We start from the raw sequence: 18,097 nt of genomic DNA, 5'->3' as shown, positions 1-18,097 counted from the left end.
ATATCTCAGTGGTACCATATTCCCCATTAACACCACTATTCCCCCATATCTCAGTGGTACCATATTCCCCATAACACCATTTATCTCAGTGGTACCATATTTCCCCATTAACACCCATATCTCAGTGGTAACATATTCCACATTAACACCATATCTCAGTGGTCAGCTATTCACCATTAACACCATTATCTCAGTGGTAGCCATATCCCCATTAACACAATATCTCAGTGGGTACCATATTCCACATTTAACACCATATCTCCAGTGGTACCATATTTCCCATTAACACCATATCTCAGTGGTACCAGATATTCCCCATATCTCAGTGGTACCATATTCCCCATTAACACAATATCTCAGTGGTACCATATTCCCCATATCTCAGTGGTACCATATTTCCCCATTAACCATTATTCTCAGTGGTACCATATTCCCCATTAACACCATATCTCAGTGGTACCATCATTCCCATATCTCAGTGGTACCCACATTCACACCATATAACACCATATCTCAGTGGTACCATATTCCCCATATCTCAGTGGTACCATATTCCCCATATCTCAGTGGTACCATATTCCACATTAACACCATATCTCAGTGGTACCATATTCCCCATTAAACCATATCTCAGTGGTACTGTATTCCCCATTAAACCATATCTCAGTGGTACTGTATTCCCCATTAAACCATATCTCAGTGGTACCATATTCCCCATTACACCATATCTCAGCGCTCTGTACCATATTCCCCATTACACCATATCTCAGTGGTACCATATTCCCCATTACACCATATCTCAGCGCTCTGTACCATATTCCCCATTAAACCATATCTCAGTGGTACCATATTCCCCATTACACCATATCTCAGCGCTCTGTACCATATTCCCCATTACACCATATCTCAGTGGTACCATATTCCCCATTACACCATATCTCAGCGCTCTGTACCATATTCCCCATTAAACCATATCTCAGTGGTACCATATTCCCCATTACACCATATCTCAAGCGCTCTGTACCATATTCCCAATTACACCATATCTCAGCGCTCTGTACCATATTCCCCAATTACACCATATTCCAGCGCTCTGTACCATATTCCCCATTACACCATATCTCAGCGCTCTGTACCATATTCCCATTACACCATATCTCAGCGCTCTGTACCATATTCCCCATTACACCATATCTCAGCGCTCTGGTACCATATCCCCATTAACCCATATCTCAGTGGCTCTGTACCATATTCCCCATTACACCATATCTCAGCGCTCTGGTACCATATTCCCCATTACACCATATCTCAGCGCTATGTACCATATTCCCCATTACACCATATCTCAGCGCTCTGTACCATATTCCCCATTACACCATATCTCAGTGGTACCATATTCCCCATTAAACCATATCTCAGTGCTTCTGTCCATATTCCCCATTACACCATATCTCAGTGGTACCATATTCCCCATTACACCATATCTCAGTGGTACCCATATTCCCCATTACACCATATCTCAGTGGTACCATATTCCCCCATTAACACCATATCTCAGTGGTACCATATTCCCCATTAACACCATATCTTTGTGGCACCATATTCTCCATTAAACCATATCTCAGTGGTACCATATTCCCCATTAACCCATATCTCAGTGGTACCATATTCCCCATATCTCAGTGGTTACCATATTCCCCATTACACATATCTCAGTGGTACCCATATTCCCAATCTCAGTGGTACCATATTCCCCATTACACCATATCTCAGTGGTACATATTCCACAGTTAACACCATATCTCAGTGGTACCTTATTCCCCATTACACCATATTTCAGTGGTACCATATTCCCCATTAAACCATATCTCAGTGGTAACCATATTCCCATATCTCAGTGTTACCATATCCCATTACACCATATCTCAGTGGTACCATATTCCCCATTACACCATATCTCAGTGGTACCATATTCCCCATTAAACCATATCTCAGTGGTACCATATTCCCCACAACACCATATCTCAGTGGTACCATATTCCCCATTCACACCATATCTCAGTGGTACCATATTCCCCATTAAACCATGTCTCAGTGGTACCATATTCCCCCATATCTCAGTGGTACCATATTCCACATTAACACCATATCTCAGTGGTACCATATTCCCCATATCTCAGTGGTACCATATTCCCCATTATCTCAGTGGTACCATATTCCACATTAACACCATATCTCAGTGGTACCATATTCCCCATTAAACCATATCTCAGTGGTACTGTATTCCCCATTAAACCATATCTCAGTGGTACCATATTCCCCATTACACCATATCTCAGCGCTCTGTACCATATTCCCCATTACACCATATCTCAGTGGTACCATATTCCCCATTACACCATATCTCAGCGCTCTGTACCATATTCCCCATTACCACCATATCTCAGTGGTACCATATTCCCCATTACACCATATCTCAGCGCTCTGTACCATATTCCCCCATTAAACCATATCTCAGTGGTACCATATCCCCATTACACCATATCTCAGCGCTCTGTACCATATTCCCCATTACACCATATCTCAGCGCTCTGTACCATATTCCCCATTACACCCATATCTCAGCGCTCTGTACCATATTCCCCATTACACCATATCTCAGCGCTCTGTACCATATTCCCCATTTACACCATATCTCAGCGCTCTGTACCATATTCCCCATTACACCATATCTCAGCGCTCTGTACCATATTCCCCATACACCATATCTCAGCGCTCTGTACCATATTCCCCATTACACCATATCTCAGCGCTCTGTACCATATTCCCCATTACACCATATCTCAGCGCTATGTACCATATTCCCCATTACACCATATCTCAGCGCTCTGTACCATATTCCCCATTACACCATATCTCAGTGGTACCATATTCCCCATTAAACCATATCTCAGTGCTCTGTACCATATTCCCCATTACACCATATCTCAGTGGTACCATATTCCCCATTACACCATATCTCAGTGGTACCATATTCCCCATTACACCATATCTCAGTGGTACCATATTCCCCATTAAACCATATCTCAGTGGTACCATATTCCCCATTAACACCATATCTCAGTGGTACCATATTCCCCATTACACCATATCTCAGTGGCACCATATTCTCCATTAAACCATATCTCAGTGGTACCATATTCCCCATTAACACCATATCTCAGTGGTACCATATTCCCCATATCTCAGTGGTACCATATTCCCCATTACACCATATCTCAGTGGTACCATATTCCCCATACACCATATCTCAGTGGTACCATATTCCCCATATCTTCAGTGGTACCATATTCCACATTAACACCATATCTCAGTGGTACCTTATTCCCCATTACACCATATTTCAGTGGTACCATATTCCCCATTAAACCATATCTCAGTGGTACCATATTCCCCATATCTCAGTGTTACCATATTCCCCATTAACACCATATCTCAGTGGTACCATATTCCCCATTACACCATATCTCAAGTGGTACCATATTCCCCATTAAACCATATCTCAGTGCTCTGTACCATATTCCCCATTACACCATATCTCAGTGGTACCATATTCCCCCATGACACCATATCTCAGTGGTACCATATTTCCCCATTACACCATATCTCAGTGGTACCATATTCCCCATTAAACCATATCTCGGTGGTACCATATTCCCCATTCACACCATATCTCAGTGGTACCATATTCCCCATTAAACCATGTCTCAGTGGTACCATATTCCCCATATCTCAGTGGTACCATATTCCACATTAACACCATATCTCAGTGGTACCATATTCCCCATATCTCAGTGGTACCATATTCCCCATATCTCAGTGTACCATATTCCACATTAACACCATATCTCAGTGGTACCATATTCCCCATTAAACCATATCTCAGTGGTACTGTATTCCCCATTAAACCATATCTCAGTGGTACTGTATTCCCCATTAAACCATATCTCAGTGGTACCATATTCCCCATTACACCATATCTCAGCGCTCTGTACCATATTCCCCCATTACAACCATATCTCAGTGGTACCATATTCCCCATTACACCATATCTCAGCGCTCTGTACCATATTCCCCATTACACCATATCTCAGTGGTACCATATTCCCCATTACACCATATCTCAGCGCTCTGTACCATATTCCCCATTAAACCATATCTCAGTGGTACCATATTCCCCATTACACCATATCTCAGCGCTCTGTACCATATTCCCCATTACACCATATCTCAGCGCTCTGTACCATATTCCCCATTACACCATATCTCAGCGCTCTGTACCATATTCCCCATTACACCATATCTCAGCGCTCTGTACCATATTCCCCATTACACCATATCTCAGCGCTCTGTACCATATTCCCCATTACACCATATCTCAGCGCTCTGTACCATATTCCCCATTACACCATATCTCAGCGCTCTGTACCATATTCCCCATTACACCATATCTCAGCGCTATGTACCATATTCCCCATTACACCCATATCTCAGCGCTCTGTACCATATTCCCATTACACCATATCTCAGTGGTACCATATTCCCCATTAAACCATATCTCAGTGCTCTGTACCATATTCCCCATTACACCATATCTCAGTGGTACCATATTCCCCATTACACCATATCTCAGTGGTACCATATTCCCCATTACACCATATCTCAGTGGTACCATATTCCCCATTAAACCATATCTCAGTGGTACCATATTCCCCATTAACACCATATCTCAGTGGTACCATATTCCCCATTACACCATATCTCAGTGGTACCATATTCCCCATTACACCATATCTCAGTGGCACCATATTCTCCATTAAACCATATCTCAGTGGTACCATATTCCCCATTAACACCATATCTCAGTGGTACCATATTCCCCATATCTCAGTGGTACCATATTCCCCATTACACCATATCTCAGTGGTACCATATTCCCCATTACACCATATCTCAGTTGGTACCATATTCCCCATATCTCAGTGGTACCATATTCCACATTAACACCATATCTCAGTGGTACCTTATTCCCCATTACACCATATTTCAGTGGTACCATATTCCCCATTAAACCATATCTCAGTGGTACCATATTCCCCATATCTCAGTGTTACCATATTCCCCATTAACACCATATCTCAGTGGTACCATATTCCCCATTACACCATATCTCAGTGGTACCATATTCCCCATTAAACCATATCTCAGTGGTACCATATTCCCCACTAACACCATATCTCAGTGGTACCATATTCCCCATTCACACCATATCTCAGTGGTACCATATTCCCCATTAAACCATGTCTCAGTGGTACCATATTCCCCATATCTCAGTGGTACCATATTCCACATTAACACCATATCTCAGTGGTACCATATTCCCCATATCTCAGTGGTACCATATTCCCCATATCTCAGTGGTACCATATTCCACATTAACACCATATCTCAGTGGTACCATATTCCCCATTAAACCATATCTCAGTGGTACTGTATTCCCCATTAAACCATATCTCAGTGGTACTGTATTCCCCATTAAACCATATCTCAGTGGTACCATATTCCCCATTACACCATATCTCAGCGCTCTGTACCATATTCCCCATTACACCATATCTCAGTGGTACCATATTCCCCATTACACCATATCTCAGCGCTCTGTACCATATTCCCCATTACACCATATCTCAGTGGTACCATATTCCCCATTAAACCATATCTCAGTGCTCTGTACCATATTCCCCATTACACTATATCTCAGTGGTACCATATTCCCCATTACACCATATCTCAGTGGTACCATATTCCCCATTACACCATATCTCAGTGGTACCATATTCCCCATTAAACCATATCTCAGTGGTACCATATTCCCCATTAACACCATATCTCAGTGGTACCATATTCCCCATTAACACCATATCTCAGTGGTACCATATTCCCCATTAACACCATATCTCAGTGGTACCATATTCCCCATATCTCAGTGGTACCATATTCCCCATTAACACCATATCTCAGTGGTACCATATTCCCCATTAACACCATATCTCAGTGGTACCATATTCCACATTAACACCATATCTCAGTGGTAGCATATTCCCCATTAACACCATATCTCAGTGGTAGCATATTCCCCATTAACACCATATCTCAGTGGTACCATATTCCACATTAACACCATATCTCAGTGGTACCATATTCCACATTAACACCATATCTCAGTGGTACCATATTCCCCATATCTCAGTGGTACCATATTCCCCATTAACACCATATCTCAGTGGTACCATATTCCCCATATCTCAGTGGTACCATATTCCCCATTAACACCATATCTCAGTGGTACCATATTCCCCATTAACACCATATCTCAGTGGTACCATATTCCCCATATCTCAGTGGTACCATATTCCACATTAACACCATATCTCAGTGGTACCATATTCCCCATATCTCAGTGGTACCATATTCCCCATATCTCAGTGGTACCATATTCCACATTAACACCATATCTCAGTGGTACCATATTCCCCATTAAACCATATCTCAGTGGTACTGTATTCCCCATTAAACCATATCTCAGTGGTACTGTATTCCCCATTAAACCATATCTCAGTGGTACCATATTCCCCATTACACCATATCTCAGCGCTCTGTACCATATTCCCCATTACACCATATCTCAGTGGTACCATATTCCCCATTACACCATATCTCAGCGCTCTGTACCATATTCCCCATTAAACCATATCTCAGTGGTACCATATTCCCCATTACACCATATCTCAGCGCTCTGTACCATATTCCCCATTACACCATATCTCAGTGGTACCATATTCCCCATTACACCATATCTCAGCGCTCTGTACCATATTCCCCATTAAACCATATCTCAGTGGTACCATATTCCCCATTACACCATATCTCAGCGCTCTGTACCATATTCCCCATTACACCATATCTCAGCGCTCTGTACCATATTCCCCATTACACCATATCTCAGCGCTCTGTACCATATTCCCCATTACACCATATCTCAGCGCTCTGTACCATATTCCCCATTACACCATATCTCAGCGCTCTGTACCATATTCCCCATTACACCATATCTCAGCGCTCTGTACCATATTCCCCATTACACCATATCTCAGTGCTCTGTACCATATTCCCCATTACACCATATCTCAGCGCTCTGTACCATATTCCCCATTACACCATATCTCAGCGCTATGTACCATATTCCCCATTACACCATATCTCAGCGCTCTGTACCATATTCCCCATTACACCATATCTCAGTGGTACCATATTCCCCATTAAACCATATCTCAGTGCTCTGTACCATATTCCCCATTACACCATATCTCAGTGGTACCATATTCCCCATTACACCATATCTCAGTGGTACCATATTCCCCATTACACCATATCTCAGTGGTACCATATTCCCCATTAAACCATATCTCAGTGGTACCATATTCCCCATTAACACCATATCTCAGTGGTACCATATTCCCCATTACACCATATCTTTGTGGCACCATATTCTCCATTAAACCATATCTCAGTGGTACCATATTCCCCATTAACACCATATCTCAGTGGTACCATATTCCCCATATCTCAGTGGTACCATATTCCCCATTACACCATATCTCAGTGGTACCATATTCCCCATATCTCAGTGGTACCATATTCCCCATTACACCATATCTCAGTGGTACCATATTCCACATTAACACCATATCTCAGTGGTACCTTATTCCCCATTACACCATATTTCAGTGGTACCATATTCCCCATTAAACCATATCTCAGTGGTACCATATTCCCCATATCTCAGTGTTACCATATTCCCCATTAACACCATATCTCAGTGGTACCATATTCCCCATTACACCATATCTCAGTGGTACCATATTCCCCATTAAACCATATCTCAGTGGTACCATATTCCCCACTAACACCATATCTCAGTGGTACCATATTCCCCATTCACACCATATCTCAGTGGTACCATATTCCCCATTAAACCATGTCTCAGTGGTACCATATTCCCCATATCTCAGTGGTACCATATTCCACATTAACACCATATCTCAGTGGTACCATATTCCCCATATCTCAGTGGTACCATATTCCCCATATCTCAGTGGTACCATATTCCACATTAACACCATATCTCAGTGGTACCATATTCCCCCATTAAACCATATCTCAGTGGTACTGTATTCCCCATTAAACCATATCTCAGTGGTACCATATTCCCCATTACACCATATCTCAGCGCTCTGTACCATATTCCCCCATTACACCATATCTCAGTGGTACCATATTCCCCATTACACCATATCTCAGCGCTCTGTACCATATTCCCCATTACACCATATCTCAGTGGTACCATATTCCCCATTACACCATATCTCAGCGCTCTGTACCATATTCCCCATTAAACCATATCTCAGTGGTACCATATTCCCCATTACACCATATCTCAGCGCTCTGTACCATATTCCCCATTACACCATATCTCAGCGCTCTGTACCATATTCCCCATTACACCATATCTCAGCGCTCTGTACCATATTCCCATTACACCATATCTCAGCGCTCTGTACCATATTCCCCATTACACCATATCTCAGCGCTCTGTACCATATTCCCCATTACACCATATCTCAGCGCTCTGTACCATATTCCCCATTACACCATATCTCAGCGCTCTGTACCATATTCCCCATTACACCATATCTCAGCGCTATGTACCATATTCCCCATTACACCATATCTCAGCGCTCTGTACCATATTCCCCATTACACCATATCTCAGTGGTACCATATTCCCCATTAAACCATATCTCAGTGCTCTGTACCATATTCCCCATTACACCATATCTCAGTGGTACCATATTCCCCATTACACCATATCTCAGTGGTACCATATTCCCCATTACACCATATCTCAGTGGTACCATATTCCCCATTAAACCATATCTCAGTGGTACCATATTCCCCATTAACACCATATCTCAGTGGTACCATATTCCCCATTACACCATATCTCAGTGGTACCATATTCCCCATTACACCATATCTCAGTGGCACCATATTCTCCATTAAACCATATCTCAGTGGTACCATATTCCCCATTAACACCATATCTCAGTGGTACCATATTCCCCATATCTCAGTGGTACCATATTCCCCATTACACCATATCTCAGTGGTACCATATTCCCCATTACACCATATCTCAGTGGTACCATATTCCCCATATCTCAGTGGTACCATATTCCACATTAACACCATATCTCAGTGGTACCTTATTCCCCATTACACCATATTTCAGTGGTACCATATTCCCCATTAAACCATATCTCAGTGGTACCATATTCCCCATATCTCAGTGTTACCATATTCCCCATTAACACCATATCTCAGTGGTACCATATTCCCCATTACACCATATCTCAGTGGTACCATATTCCCCATTAAACCATATCTCAGTGCTCTGTACCATATTCCCCATTACACCATATCTCAGTGGTACCATATTCCCCATTACACCATATCTCAGTGGTACCATATTCCCCATTACACCATATCTCAGTGGTACCATATTCCCCATTAAACCATATCTCGGTGGTACCATATTCCCCATTCACACCATATCTCAGTGGTACCATATTCCCCATTAAACCATGTCTCAGTGGTACCATATTCCCCATATCTCAGTGGTACCATATTCCACATTAACACCATATCTCAGTGGTACCATATTCCCCATATCTCAGTGGTACCATATTCCCCATATCTCAGTGGTACCATATTCCACATTAACACCATATCTCAGTGGTACCATATTCCCCATTAAAACCATATCTCAGTGGTACTGTATTCCCCATTAAACCATATCTCAGTGGTACTGTATTCCCCATTAAACCATATCTCAGTGGTACCATATTCCCCATTACACCATATCTCAGCGCTCTGTACCATATTCCCCATTACACCATATCTCAGTGGTACCATATTCCCCATTACACCATATCTCAGCGCTCTGTACCATATTCCCCATTACACCATATCTCAGTGGTACCATATTCCCCATTACACCATATCTCAGCGCTCTGTACCATATTCCCCATTAAACCATATCTCAGTGGTACCATATTCCCCATTACACCATATCTCAGCGCTCTGTACCATATTCCCCATTACACCATATCTCAGCGCTCTGTACCATATTCCCCATTACACCATATCTCAGCGCTCTGTACCATATTCCCCATTACACCATATCTCAGCGCTCTGTACCATATTCCCCATTACACCATATCTCAGCGCTCTGTACCATATTCCCCATTACACCATATCTCAGCGCTCTGTACCATATTCCCCATTACACCATATCTCAGCGCTCTGTACCATATTCCCCATTACACCATATCTCAGCGCTATGTACCATATTCCCCATTACACCATATCTCAGCGCTCTGTACCATATTCCCCATTACACAATTCCTCAGTGGTACAATATCCCCATTAAACCCTATCTCAGTGCTCTGTACCATATTCCCCATTGACACCATATCTCAGTGGTACCATATTCCCCATTACAACCATATCTCAGTGGTACCATAATCCCCATTACACCACTATCTCAGTTGGTACCATATTCCCCATTAAACCATATCTCAGTGGTACCATATTCCCATTCACACCCCTACTATCAGTGGTACCATCTTCCCTCATTACACCATATTCTCAGTGGTACCATAGTTCCCCATTACACCCATATCTCAGTTGGGGGCACCATATTCTCCATTTAAACCATATCTCAGTGGTACCATATTCCCCATTAACACCATATCTCAGTGGTACCATATTCCCCATATCTCAGTGGTACCATATTCCCCATTACACCATATATCAGTGGTACCATATTCCCCATTACACCATATCTCAGTGGTACCATATTCCCAATATCTCAGTGGTACCATATTCCACATTAACACCATATCTCAGTGGTACCTTATTCCCCATTACACCATATTTCAGTGGTACCATATTCCCCATTAAACCATATCTCAGTGGTACAATATTCCCCATATCTCAGTGTTACCATATTCCCCATTAACACCATATCTCAGTGGTACCATATTCCCCATTACACCATATCTCAGTGGTACCATATTCCCCATTAAACCATATCTCAGTGGTACCATATTCCCCACTAACACCATATCTCAGTGGTACCATATTCCCCATTCACACCATATCTCAGTGGTACCATATTCCCACTAACACCATATCTCAGTGGTACCATATTCCCCATTCACACCATATCTCAGTGGTACCATATTCCCCATTAAACCATGTCTCAGTGGTACCATATTCCCCATATCTCAGTGGTACCATATTCCACATTAACACCATATCTCAGTGGTACCATATTCCCCATATCTCAGTGGTACCATATTCCCCATATCTCAGTGGTACCATATTCCACATTAACACCATATCTCAGTGGTACCATATTCCCCATTAAACCATATCTCAGTGGTACTGTATTCCCCATTAAACCATATCTCAGTGGTACTGTATTCCCCATTAAACCATATCTCAGTGGTACCATATTCCCCATTACACCATATCTCAGCGCTCTGTACCCATATTCCCCATTACACCATATCTCAGTGGTACCATATTCCCCATTACACCATATCTCAGCGCTCTGTACCATATTCCCCATTAAACCATATCTCAGTGGTACCATATTCCCCATTACACCATATCTCAGCGCTCTGTACCATATTCCCCATTACACCATATCTCAGTGGTACCATATTCCCCATTACACCATATCTCAGCGCTCTGTACCATATTCCCCATTAAACCATATCTCAGCGCTCTGTACCATATTCCCCATTACACCATATCTCAGCGCTCTGTACCATATTCCCCATTACACCATATCTCAGCGCTCTGTACCATATTCCCCATTACACCATATCTCAGCGCTCTGTACCATATTCCCCATTACACCATATCTCAGCGCTCTGTACATATTCCCCATTACACCATATCTCAGCGCTATGTACCATATTCCCCATTACACCATATCTCAGCGCTCTGTACCATATTCCCCATTACACCATATCTCAGTGGTACCATATTCCCCATTAAACCATATCTCAGTGCTCTGTACCATATTCCCCATTACACCATATCTCAGTGGTACCATATTCCCCATTACACCATATCTCAGTGGTACCATATTCCCCATTACACCATATCTCAGTGGTACCATATTCCCCATTAAACCATATCTCAGTGGTACCATATTCCCCATTAACACCATATCTCAGTGGTACCATATTCCCCATTACACCATATCTCAGTGGTACCATATTCCCCATTACACCATATCTCAGGTGGCACCATATTCTCCATTAAACCATATCTCAGTCGGTACCATATTCCCCATTAACACCATATCTCAGTGGTACCATATTCCCCATATCTCAGTGGTACCATATTCCCCATTACACCAATCTCAGTGGTACCATATTCCCCATTACACCATATCTCAGTGGTACCATATTCCCCATATCTCAGTGGTACCATATTCCACATTAACACCATATCTCAGTGGTACCTTATTCCCCATTACACCATATTTCAGTGGTACCATATTCCCCATTAAAACCATATCTCAGTGGTACCATATTCCCCATATCTCAGTGTTACCATATTCCCCATTAACACCATATCTCAGTGGTACCATATTCCCCATTACACCATATCTCAGTGGTACCATATTCCCCATTAAACCATATCTCAGTGCTCTGTACCATATTCCCCATACACCATATCTCAGTGGTACCATATTCCCCATTACACCATATCTCAGTGGTACCATATTCCCCATTACACCATATCTCAGTGGTACCATATTCCCCATTAAACCATATCTCGGTGGTACCATATTCCCCATTCACACCATATCTCAGTGGTACCATATTCCCCATTAAACCATGTCTCAGTGGTACCATATTCCCCCATATCTCAGTGGTACCATATTCCACATTAACACCATATCTCAGTGGTACCATATTCCCCATATCTCAGTGTACCATATTCCCCATATCTCAGTGGTACCATATTCCACATTAACACCATATCTCAGTGGTACCATATTCCCCATTAAACCATATCTTCAGTGGTACTGTATTCCCCATTAAACCATATCTCAGTGGTACTGTATTCCCCATTAAACCATATCTCAGTGGTACCATATTCCCCATTACACCATATCTCAGCGCTCTGTACCATATTCCCCATTACACCATATCTCAGTGGTACCATATTCCCCATTACACCATATCTCAGCGCTCTGTACCATATTCCCCATTACACCATATCTCGTGGTACCATATTCCCCATTACACCATATCTCAGCGCTCTGTTACCATATTCCCCATTAAACCATATCTCAGTGGTACCTATTCCCCCATTAATCTCCCCCATTACACCATATCTCAGCGCTCTGTACCATATTCCCCATTACACCATATGCTCAGGCGCTCTGTTACCATATGTCCCCATGACACCATAATCTCAGCGCTCTGTTACCATATTCCCCATTAACTAACCATATCTCAGCGCTCTGTATCCATATTCCCCATCTACCACCATATCTCAGCGCTCTGTACCAGTATTCCCCCATTTACACCATATCTCAAGCGCTGCGTGTACCAATATTGCGCCCATTACACCATATCTCAAGCGCTCTCGTACCATATTCCCCATTACACCACATCTGCAGCGCTATGTACCATATTCCCCATTACACCATATCTCAGCGCTCTGTACCATCATTCCCCATCACCATATCTCAGTGGTACCATATTCCCCATTAACACCATATCTCAGTGCCTCGTACCATATTCCCCATTACACCATATCTCAGTTGGTACCATATTCCCCATTACACATATCTCAGTGGTACCATATTCCCCATTACACCATATCTCAGTGGTACCATATTCCCCATTAAACCATATCTCAGTGGTACCATATTCCCCATTAACACCATATCTCAGTGGTACCATATTCCCCATTACACCATATCTCAGTGGTACCATATTCCCCATTACACCATATCTCAGTGGCACCATATTCTCCATTAACCATATCTCAGTGGTACCATATTCCCCATTAACACCATATCTCAGTGGTACCATATTCCCCATATCTCAGTGGTACCATATTCCCCATTACACCATATCTCAGTGGTACCATATTCCCCATTACACCATATCTCAGTGGTACCATATTCCCCATATCTCAGTGGTACCATATTCCACATTAACACCATATCTCAGTGGTACCTTATTCCCCATTACACCATATTTCAGTGGGTACCATATTCCCCATTAAACCATATCTCAGTGGTACAATATTCCCCATATCTCAGTGTTACCATATTCCCCATTAACACCATATCTCAGTGGTACCATATTCCCCATTACACCATATCTCAGTGGTACCATATTCCCCATTAAACCATATCTCAGTGGTACCATATTCCCCCACTAACACCATATCTCAGTGGTACCATATTCCCCATTCACACCATATCTCAGTGGTACCATATTCCCCACTAACACCATATCTCAGTGGTACCATATTCCCCATTCACACCATATCTCAGTGGGTACCATATTCCCCATTAAACCATGTCTCAGTGGTACCATATTCCCCATATCTCAGTGGTACCATATTCCACAGTAACACCCATATCTCAGTGGTACCATATTCCCCATATCTCAGTGGTACCATATTCCCCATATCTCAGTGGTACCATATTCCACATTAACACCATATCTCAGTGGTACCATATTCCCCATAAACCATATCTCAGTGGTACTGTATTCCCCATTAAACCATATCTCAGTGGTACTGTATTCCCCATTAAACCATATCTCAGTGGTACCATATTCCCCATTACACCATATCTCAGCGCTCTGTACCATATTCCCCATTACACCATATCTCAGTGGTACCATATTCCCCATTACACCATATCTCAGCGCTCTGTACCATATTCCCCATTAAACCATATCTCAGTGGTACCATATTCCCCATTACACCATATCTCAGCGCTCTGTACCATATTCCCCATTACACCATATCTCAGTGGTACCATATTCCCCATTACACCATATCTCAGCGCTCTGTACCATATTCCCCATTAAACCATATCTCAGCGCTCTGTACCATATTCCCCATTACACCATATCTCAGCGCTCTGTACCATATTCCCCATTACACCATATCTCAGCGCTCTGTACCATATTCCCCATTACACCATATCTCAGCGCTCTGTACCATATTCCCCATTACACCATATCTCAGTGGTACCATATTCCCCATTACACCATATCTCAGCGCTCTGTACCATATTCCCCATTAAACCATATCTCAGTGGTACCATATTCCCCATATCTCAGTGTTACCATATTCCCCATAACACCATATCTCAGTGGTACCATATTCCCCATTACACCATATCTCAGTGGTACCATATTCCCCATTAAACCATATCTCAGTGGTACCATATTCCCCACTAACACCATATCTCAGTGGTACCATATTCCCCATTCACCACCATATCTCAGTGGTACCATATTCCCCATTAAACCATGTCTCAGTGGTACCATATTCCCCATATCTCAGTGGTACCATATTCCACATTAAACACCATATCTCAGTGGGTACCATATCCCCATATCTCAGTGGTACCATATTCCCCATATCTCAGTGGTACCATATTCCCATTAAACCATATCTCAGTGCTCTGTACCATATTCCCCATTACACCATATCTCAGTGGTACCATATTCCCCATTACACCATATCTCAGTGGTACCATATTTCCCATTAAACCATATCTCAGTGGTACCATATTCCCCATTAACACCATATCTCAGTGGCACCATATTCTCCATTAAACCATATCTCAGTGGTACCATATTCCCCATTAACACCATATCTCAGTGGTACCATATTCCCCATATCTCTGTGGTACCATATTCCCCATTACACCATATCTCAGTGGTACCATATTCCCCATATCTCAGTGGTACCATATTCCCCATTACACCATATCTCAGTGGTACCATATTCCCCATATCTCAGTGGTACCATATTCCACATTAACACCATATCTCAGTGGTACCTTATTCCCCATTACACCATATTTCAGTGGTACCATATTCCCCATTAAACCATATCTCAGTGGTACCATATTCCCCATATCTCAGTGTTACCATATTCCCCATTAACACCATATCTCAGTGGTACCATATTCCCCATTACACCATATCTCAGTGGTACCATATTCCCCATTAAACCATATCTCAGTGGTACCATATTCCCCACTAACACCATATCTCAGTGGTACCATATTCCCCATTCACACCATATCTCAGTGGTACCATATTCCCCATTAAACCATGTCTCAGTGGTACCATATTCCCCATATCTCAGTGGTACCATATTCCACATTAACACCATATCTCAGTGGTACCATATTCCCCATATCTCAGTGGTACCATATTCCCCATATCTCAGTGGTACCATATTCCCCATTAAACCATATCTCAGTGGTACTGTATTCCCCATTAAACCATATCTCAGTGGTACCATATTCCCCATTACACCATATCTCAGCGCTCTGTACCATATTCCCCATTACACCATATCTCAGTGGTACCATATTCCCCATTACACCATATCTCAGCGCTCTGTACCATATCCCCATTAAACCATATCTCAGTGGTACCATATTCCCCATTACACCATATCTCAGCGCTCTGTACCATATTCCCCATTACACCATATCTCAGCGCTCTGTACCATATTCCCCATTACACCATATCTCAGCGCTCTGTACCATATTCCCCATTACACCATATCTCAGCGCTCTGTACCATATTCCCCATTACACCATATCTCAGCGCTCTGTACCATATTCCCCATTACACCATATCTCAGCGCTCTGTACCATATTCCCCCATTACACCATATCTCAGCGCTCTGTACCATATTCCCCATTACACCATATCTCAGCGCTATGTACCATATTCCCCATTACACCATATCTCAGCGCTCTGTACCATATTCCCCATTACACCATATCTCAGCGGTACCATATTCCCCATTAAACCATATCTCAGTGCTCTGTACCATATTCCCCATTACACCATATCTCAGTGGTACCATATTCCCCATTACACCATATCTCAGTGGTACCATATTCCCCATTAAACCATATCTCAGTGGTACCATATTCCCCATTAACACCATATCTCAGTGGTACCATATTCCCCATTACACCATATCTCAGTGGCACCATATTCTCCATTAAACCATATCTCAGTGGTACCATATTCCCCATTAACACCATATCTCAGTGGTACTATATTCCCCATTAACACCAATATCTCAGTGGTACCATATTCCCCATATCTCAGTGGTACCATATTCCCCATTACACCATATCTCAGTGGTACCATATTCCCCATATCTCAGTGGTACCATATTCCCCATTACACCATATCTCAGTGGTACCATATTCCCCATATCTCAGTGGTACCATATTCGGCAGGGTAGCCTAGTGGTTAGAGCGTTGGACTAGTAACCGGAAGGTTGTGAGTTCAAACCCCCGAGCTGACAAGGTACAAATCTGTCGTTCTGCCCCTGAACAGGCAGTTAACCCACTGTTCCCAGGCCGTCATTGAAAATAAGAATGTGTTCTTAACTGACTTGCCTGGTTAAATAAAGGTAAAATTTAAAATTAAATATCTCAGTGGTACCATATTCCCCATTAACACCATATCTCAGTGTACCACATTCCCCATTACACCATATCTCAGTGGTACCATATTCCCCATTACACCATATCTCAGTGGTACCATATTCCCCATTAAACCATATCTCAGTGGTACCATATCCCCATTAAACC

The 18,097-nt window shown here is 42.5% G+C and overlaps 1 protein-coding gene across 1 annotated transcript in view; it reads right to left on the bottom strand.

Annotated features, from left to right (window-relative positions):
- The window catches only part of grhprb (glyoxylate reductase/hydroxypyruvate reductase b), a gene marked incomplete at its 5' end in the record, with an annotated part of 38,984 nt that overhangs the window by 13,592 nt on the left and 7,295 nt on the right, over positions 1–18,097 (bottom strand).

Source organism: Oncorhynchus kisutch, unplaced genomic scaffold (assembly GCF_002021735.2).
Source record: "Oncorhynchus kisutch isolate 150728-3 unplaced genomic scaffold, Okis_V2 scaffold3549, whole genome shotgun sequence".
In the NCBI taxonomy this organism is placed as follows: domain Eukaryota; kingdom Metazoa; phylum Chordata; class Actinopteri; order Salmoniformes; family Salmonidae; genus Oncorhynchus; species Oncorhynchus kisutch.
The sequence above is the reverse complement of the archived record's forward strand: the minus strand, read 5'-3'. Positions and strand labels throughout refer to the sequence as shown.